Below are 8,411 nucleotides of genomic sequence, written 5' to 3'. Positions count from 1 at the left end.
ACTAAGCGTTAGTGTTGTATGTATACGTTGACAGGTGATAATCAATAAATACTGTATCATATTCAGAGTACCTTGTCTGAGGTCTGGATGTTTTTAAGTCGACACCAGGAATGTGGTATGCGCGGAGTAATATAGCAGCTACAGGAAGGGCGAGGTGCGTCCATTAGGTTGGAATGTGGGTGTTTTGAATGGGATGTCGGGAGCAGCTATACAAAGGTAACATTTGTATTAGGGATACAGGAAACACTGCTGCTGCAGGATGGTTAACTTAAGTTACACAGTTTTTTTTTTTTTTTTTTTTTTGTATTATTTATTACTAAATAGTTTGTAACTTTTTTGTATAGCCTACTGGGTTTATCTTTTAGGCTATAATGTCTTAAATCATATAGGACCTAACCAGCACTGAACACTTAAGGCTAATAATTTTGCTCATGCAATGGACCTTCATCTTCTAGCCCTTCAGGTTTTTGTCACTGTATATATATATTTTTTGTGGTTAAAAAAATGTAATTTAACTGGAATAATCATAAATTCTGAAAAAAAAAAAAAAAACCCTAGTCTTTTTACTTCTGCAAAAAAAAAAAAAAAAAAACTTGCTGTTTGTTTTGACACTTATTTTTTCCTTTTGTGGTTTTGCTTAAAAATAATGTGATTTATTGTTTACAAACGCATTTAACACTTCATATCAAAATAGCACAACATATTTTCACATCCAAATAGCACAACACAAATAAAGACAAAAAGAAAGCAAGCACAAATGCTGTAAATATTACAAATACATTTTTTATTGTAACGATCAAAGATAAAAAATAAAATTCAAGTCTATCTAAAATTCATGTATCATGTTTAAAAATCGATAAATTAAAATATGTCAGATGATTTGAATATGATTGGTGTACAATAAGGAAGACATACAGCAGTAGATTCCAGATGAGACATACACATTAATTCAGAATATAATTGACACATATACAGCAGTTGTCAATGAGAACAGTGATGAGGGGAGCAGGTTTTCGTCAGTAAGTATTCTTCAGATGTTAGGGTCGTGTGTGTGTGTGTGTGTGTGTATGATCCTCATTCATGTCACTATAAATTCAAAAGTCAGTACGCAGAGGTTTAAAAAAAAAAGGGGGAAAAATAAGCAATAATTTGTTAAGCACTTTGGACAAGTGAGCATCAATGTCTCTTAATATAAATGTTAAACATTATCTACAGGTGAAATTGAGAAAAAAAAAATGTAAACATGTTATTCATCATTTTAATTTGACGAAACAAACTTAAAAAAAAAAGCATTAACCACTGTTTACTTACATGATTCAGGAATGATGCAGTTTATCAGATCACACAATTTTAGATGCATACACTTAATTTGTGTTATTATTCTTGAATTAAGTGTAACAAAACATGTTGAAAAGTTGTAACAAAACATCATCAGTTTATTATTAAAGCCATTTCACATCCCAAATTGGTGTTTATAAGTGCTTGTGTGTGTGTTTCCGTATCACATGGTAATTGTGCATGCACATTTTGGGCAGTGGCCACAAAGTTTCTGAATGGTGGGAGTGTCCTTAACAAATTTAAGTGCTTTATGCCTTTCATCAGGCCAACCCCCATGACCCACATCAAAAGAGATAGGATCTCTTATATTATGGGCCTGTTCATCTTAAATAAAAATAAGATGTTATGGTTGAAAAAAAAGAAAAGATTTTCACTTTGAAAATGAAATCATTACCACTCATTTTTATTTATTCATATTTGTTATGATTCTGTTGTATAATAGAATGTAAATTATATTTAAAAAATCCATGCAGTTTTATAATAATAAAAAAAGAATAAACAGAAATCTACCAATTTGTCTTTTATCTAACCCATTTTGTCTTTTGGCAAGAGGTACACCTCCCTTTGAGTTCATGCTGAGAGCTACCAGGTGTGAGGTAGTCAACCAAAACTCAAACAGTCATATTTTAATAACCTCCTCCTGTTCCTTATTTTATTCCTCGCCACATTTACCACGGCCTGCAGAATCTGTCTGTCATGTCTGTCTTCATCCTACTTTCATAGGCAGATTTAAAACAATACCTTAAAGATATTGATTTTATGACATCTTACAATTCTGCTTTGAGCGTTTTAGGGGGAATAATATTGTTTTTGGTTTTATATTGGAGTGGATCTGTTGCCTTCTTTAGCATTAAAAATGTCAGCATTAAAGGACAATTATTCTGAACTCTGAAAAAGATTTTAAAAACCTAATCAAACATATACATTTAAATGTGAAATGTAAATCTAAACCAAATAACCATCATACAATGATATGACAAATAGTAACTCTTCATTTTTAAGTAAAAAAATATGATTGCTGCAAACATATTTATTTTCTATAACTAATAAGGTGACAATAAAACAGTAAAAAACACTTTATTTGTTTGTCTTAAATGAAAGAATTAAAAAATACATTTAAAATGTTCTCGATTTGGTTTGTTAAAGAAATATTGAACAAAAATGATCAAAGGAGGCTGATATTTTTCTTATCTTTATTCTCATCACATTCTTTTTTCTATTTAATACAAATGACACAGTCCCACATTGACATGTGTATCCTGAGGAAATCAGTGAGACTGAGGCCTTTGTACTGAAGATTAGCAAGCACAGATCGATTGCAGATGGTATAGAATAAAGGGAGAGAAATGATTCATATTGATGCCCATGTTAGTTTCTCCTTATATCCCATTTTTCATTTTCATTTACATTGTAAATGCCACAAAAACCGAGGAAAGGCTTCTTGAGTCATCTTAATGCAGACTCTATTCTGCTTTCACAGAACTGTGTTTGTCTTTCACCTTTTTTGAGGGATCTTCTTAAAAACCAGAGCACACCTTAAACCAAGCAGAAAATCAATCAACTCTCATCTCCTTGCCTTAAAAGTGTGTGTGTGTGTGTGTGTGTGTTTAAATAGCCGAACAGATGTAAGGAATCGGCTGCCTCGTAATACAGCTTTGACAATACTCTGCAAATAAACTCTCATGTACGGTTGCTTCAAATATTATTCATGTAATATTGTGTCACACGTGTTAACATAACATAGGGTATTTAAATGAACAAATAAATGCAGCTTGGATTAAAAATCTCTCGTATTATCTCTCCTTTTTTGTCATGTATTCTCCCACTAAGGATTCCTGATGGAAGTGCACTATATCAACACATTTACCATTGTTACCTCTTTAACAAAATCAAATCCTTGCATTAACCTTATTACATTTTGTACATTTTAATTAAAACATGCATTAGTTTGTTTATTAAGCTGTTTTTCTCGTGGGAAACACAAGCTAAAATGAACACAATGTAAGTCATTTCAGCTTTTACTGCCACCGGTTCCATTTGAGCATCTGAAAATATTCATTCAAAAACAGTGATAGTAAAACTGCATAAACACTCAAAATAATCAACCAAATTGCTCTCTTTATAATCCATTTCATTACATTACATACACACTGTCCGTATCCATTATCATCATAGTACAACTATTTTGCCATCTTGGTTTCGACAATATATCCTGCATTCCTTTCACTGTCATCTCTTGGACACTGTAATGAGCCTGAATAATATGTCTTCATCATTCATTTCTACTCCAAACCCACAATAGCATAGTCAAATGAATTCAAGCTAAATCTTACCCATATAAAATGCAACTTCCTCCACTCCTGAAGGGGCAGATTTGCATATTAACCCAGATATTCACCTGCGGTATAAAAAAGCAAGTTTCTATTTAAATTTACTTTACAGTATATGGCCAAAAAAGAGAGAATCTGAGAGTGACTGAGATTGCTTGCTTTCAACGTTCGCATCCATTTCTGAGTACATCTCTCGTTTCTCCTGGGATAGAAGGGGCATATGCGCGCTCCAGGAGGGGTGGGTTCGCGGGGGTGGCACCCTGAAATTTTAAGCCTAGTTTTCTAAGCTCTTTTTGTGGGGAAAAGACGCTGCAATCTGGGCCTCCTCTCCCCGGGAGCCATTAGGCATGGTTTGGTGGCCAGCATGAAAAGAGTACGAGGACTTGGCACAAAAGAAAAAAAGGTTTTTTTTTATTATTAAAAAAAGAGGGCTTCGGATATATATATATATACATATATTGCTTTTTACTTGTGCTTTTCGGCAAATGACACAACCCTGGAGGTTTGGTAATGTGTGAGATGAGAAGTGAGTTGGCATCTCAGCTCTTCAAATGAACAGCGGGACATTTGGCCAGAAAAAGATGCAGGATTTTGCTTGGATAAGGAGCCTGGTGCTACAATACTTCTATTCAGCAGTCTCTTTCCATTATGTTTATCTTTTATTCTCTATCCATATTTTGCCTACAAACAAATGTGCACTCTTTCCTAGACTGGATTCATAATATTATAGGCCTCTAAGGGGTTTGTTCACACAGAGAGTGTTCTTGCATTTAAAAACGTGCTTTTGAAACGTGTTCACATCGGTGCTCATGCGTGAGACGCTGAGAAAGCGGAGCAATGGTTAAAATGTCATCCAGTGGATGTTTACATAAAAATAGCATTTAAAAACATGCAGAGAAATAAAACGCAAAACCACCTTTTGTGCGAATCGCCTGTTTGGAGCCATTTTTTGTTGTTTTAAAAATGCACCATGCCACACAATACTATTCAACTGCAGAACCGCAGCATTGATAAATGGCATGTTTTTAAAATTTGAACTTCATTTAAAGGGATAGTTCACCCTAAAATGAAAGTTAATCCATCATTTACTCACCCTGGTGTTGTTCTAATGCCATCTGCCCTTCTTTCTTTTCTGAATTTCTTCTATGAATATCTTCTCAGTTCTCGCTCATGCGTCGTGGCGATCTAGTCAGAGGCCCACACGGAAGAAACAACGTCGTAATTTTAGTTTTCTTTGCGCACAAAAAGTATTCTCGTCGCTTGATAGGTTGAGCCACTGTAGTCACTTGGACTATTTTAACGATGTCTTTACTAACTTTTCGGGGCTGGCAGATGCAATTACCTAGTAGCCTATGAAGGAGTGAGACAGCTCTCAGATTTCATTAAAAATATCTTAATTTGTGTTCAGAAGATGAACGAAAGTCTTACAGGGTTGGAACAACATGAGGGTGAGTAATTACTGACAGAATTTTCATTTTTGGGTGAACTAAAAACAAAAACAAAACAAAAAAGTATTAAATTTGGTATCCTTTTTCTTTTTTAATAGATCACTAAAACCCAATTATGGTAGACTTCATAGTAAAGTGTTAAGAAGAATAGAAATAAAAACAGATTTGAACAACAGAAAGCACAGATTTTCAGAGAAACCAGATATGGGCCAATATTTCTGACACACTGTGTGCAAATATCTTAGAAATGACGCATAATTAGGTGTGTTGCCTTTATGCAACTTACAGTAAACTGTATCGTCATGTACTGCGGCTTTATGAAATATATTTTTACCAGTGTCAGTATAGTTATGAATTTGACACATTTGCTTATTTTAATTTCCCTGCAATAAGCCATAAACAGTTATGTTGGTAATTAAAAGCATACAGTGGCACTAATTCATTTCCTGGAATAGACTTTATGTGTTTGAGAGTTGAGAGAGGGTGAATGTGCATTGTGAACAACACATTGCTGAAACCATAGCAATACATTTTTGGGAGTCTAATTTCTCTTCATTTCACATCTTCCTCCTCATCCCCAACTATAATCATATCCAGAATTAGATCTAAAAATCTGCATATGTATTTCTGTCTGAGAGAGTGATACAATACAGTGAAGCTAATGTTTGTAATGTCCATTTTGCTTCACTACAGCATAACTAGATTTTTTCCCTCCGATCAGCATCATTCACACCATCACTGTCGGTTTTCTCAATACTTGTATATGTGTGACTGTGCATCAAGAAATAGGACATCATCCTGTGACAGATGCTGCACTTTGCATTATTCATAGACTCTAATAAAGGACAGATGCATTTTTATAGTTAAGGCAAATAAAATGTGAAAATACTGTATATTCTTGAGCTAAGCTGCACAATATGTAATTTTTACACACACACACACACACACACACACACACACACACACACACACACACACACACACACACACACACACACACACACACACACACACACAATAAATGTGAGTATCTGAAGGCTTATTTTAGAGATCAGGCACTCATCGTAAGCTTCCATGGAATGCTAAACAGATTATATTGGAAATGATCCTTCTCTAATGTGAGTATTGATTAAAGACGTACAAGGTGAAGCTAAAAACACATATTCATGAACACATACACTCCTCACTCACACACTTATATATGCTGTCAGCAGAACCTTGGCATCAAGACATGCCTATAAAACCCAATACACATGTATCTTCAACATACATGAGCATTCTTAGCCGCTGCTGGAATGATGACCTTCATCTAGCGTCAACATGCTCGGAAAAAAGGGTGGAAAATATGTGAAAATTTATGTCTATACCTTTTCAGATTGTATTATACCCTACAAGAATATCACAAATAGCCCATCACTTCAAGATGCCCTTGGACACAACTGCCTTTGAGATGGAGGCCTCATTTTATGTCAAAGGAGACATAAATTCCTTTTTGCTGCCAGACTTTATATATCGATAAACATATTATTCTGTGAGAAAATGTACAGGACAATAGCAAGGTACAGTGAGAAACAATTTGGATGGATATTTTCCCCTGTACAGCAGGACTCTACTTTTAGAATAAATATGCTGTTTAGACTGGTATTATTCAATTAGAGCTTAATCTTAAATTGTATGTTTCAAATGGGTTGCATAACCCGTGGTACAAAACAAGCTAATTTGTTTTAATTACTCTGCTGGTGATTATATTTCAAATTGCACCTCTTACAAGCCAGCACAGTTTCAGTCACCCTTCCTCATCTGTGATTGGGTAGTACATCATATGAACACAAAATAACCGTTTCTGATTCGCTACAACATTGGTTTGAGAAACGAATGCATGATTCAGAGCTGTAGGCGAAGTACACTGTGTGCTTTAAAATGAGAAAATTGCAGAGATCAAAGTTGTGATCTTTTTAAATTTAAAATCACAGTATGTAGACTCCCAGTATAATGATGTCTATTTTCATATGCAGCAATGTAATTGAATTTATTTTTATTAGTAGTAATTCAGTCAATGCTCTGGTTGTGTTTGAGTTTTGCATTAGGGAAAAAAACCCTAAAGAAATTATGAAGAATATTTCAGTGTGCATGAACATTCAAATTATTCCAGAAAGGTGCTCTTTGTCACACAGAAATAGCAATTTATTCCATTAAAAATCGAACATTATTTAAGTATTATTACACATTTCTGTACATGCCTTAACAATGTTCAGGTTTTGTCTCATAAATAGTTTTATAGCAACTAGGTCTTAGATATAGAACAATGCACAGTTTTAAACAGGCCAGAAAAATATATATGACAAATTGTTGTATATTTCAAACACTAAATATACAGTATAATGCAGAGTTATCCTAAATGTACTAATTTATTGTGCTTTCAAACTGCTTTTTACATTTATAATAACAGACCACGGTAATCTCATAAGGGATTACAGGTGATGGATGTAATAGGAATTTTTTTTTTAATTCAAGATATATTTTCTATTTAGAATGTAAACAGTATCAAATTAATACAAAATATTATTATAAAACCCTAAAGGGTAAAGAGGTTTTAAACATGTTTTAAGGCATTTTCGTCCATAGAACAATGCATTCTGATTTGATCAGTTAACAAGCAGATTACGTTGGTAGATGGTAATCAGTTATGTTAAAATTGTTTACATTACACAAAATAAAGACATTGTTCTGAAAGGGATATGCGACAATTTACAGTTTAATACCCGTAGAGCTCCATTTTAGGCATGCGTTTCATGTGAATCTGTCTAATACCAGTGTTCTTACGTTCCTTCTGGATGGATACAAGGGATTATAAATTGTCTTTCATCTAATAACAGTTTGCACTTCTCACCTCATCTACTAAAGCCTTGAAATCATCCTAAGCAAAACAGCCCATTTCAAGCCCTTGCTCGAGTTAAATCTAACAGCACAAAGATACTGAAATGACTTACATGTACACTTTGAGTATATTGCAAACAGGAGGGTGACATGCAGTAACAATCAGTTCTTTTTCATGTTTCCATTTTATACAGTTCATCCACCTGAGGAAAGTGTGCTGTTTTTTAATCACAGATTTAGACTAGAGAAATTTTAAATTTCGAATAGGTCGTAAGTTTAGTTGCTGCTAGGCCCGCAGTAACTATTATGACATTTTCAGCATTGGCTTCCCACCAAACCAAACATCTAGACTCTCCGCTATGGCAAGAATTTGAAGTCAAGCCAATACTATCACAGAGCAGAATCTGAAAATATGAGC

The sequence above is a fragment of the Rutilus rutilus genome (genome assembly GCF_951802725.1).
Source record: "Rutilus rutilus genome assembly, chromosome: 11".
Lineage (NCBI taxonomy): Eukaryota > Metazoa > Chordata > Actinopteri > Cypriniformes > Leuciscidae > Rutilus > Rutilus rutilus.
Note: the sequence above shows the minus strand (reverse complement) of the source record.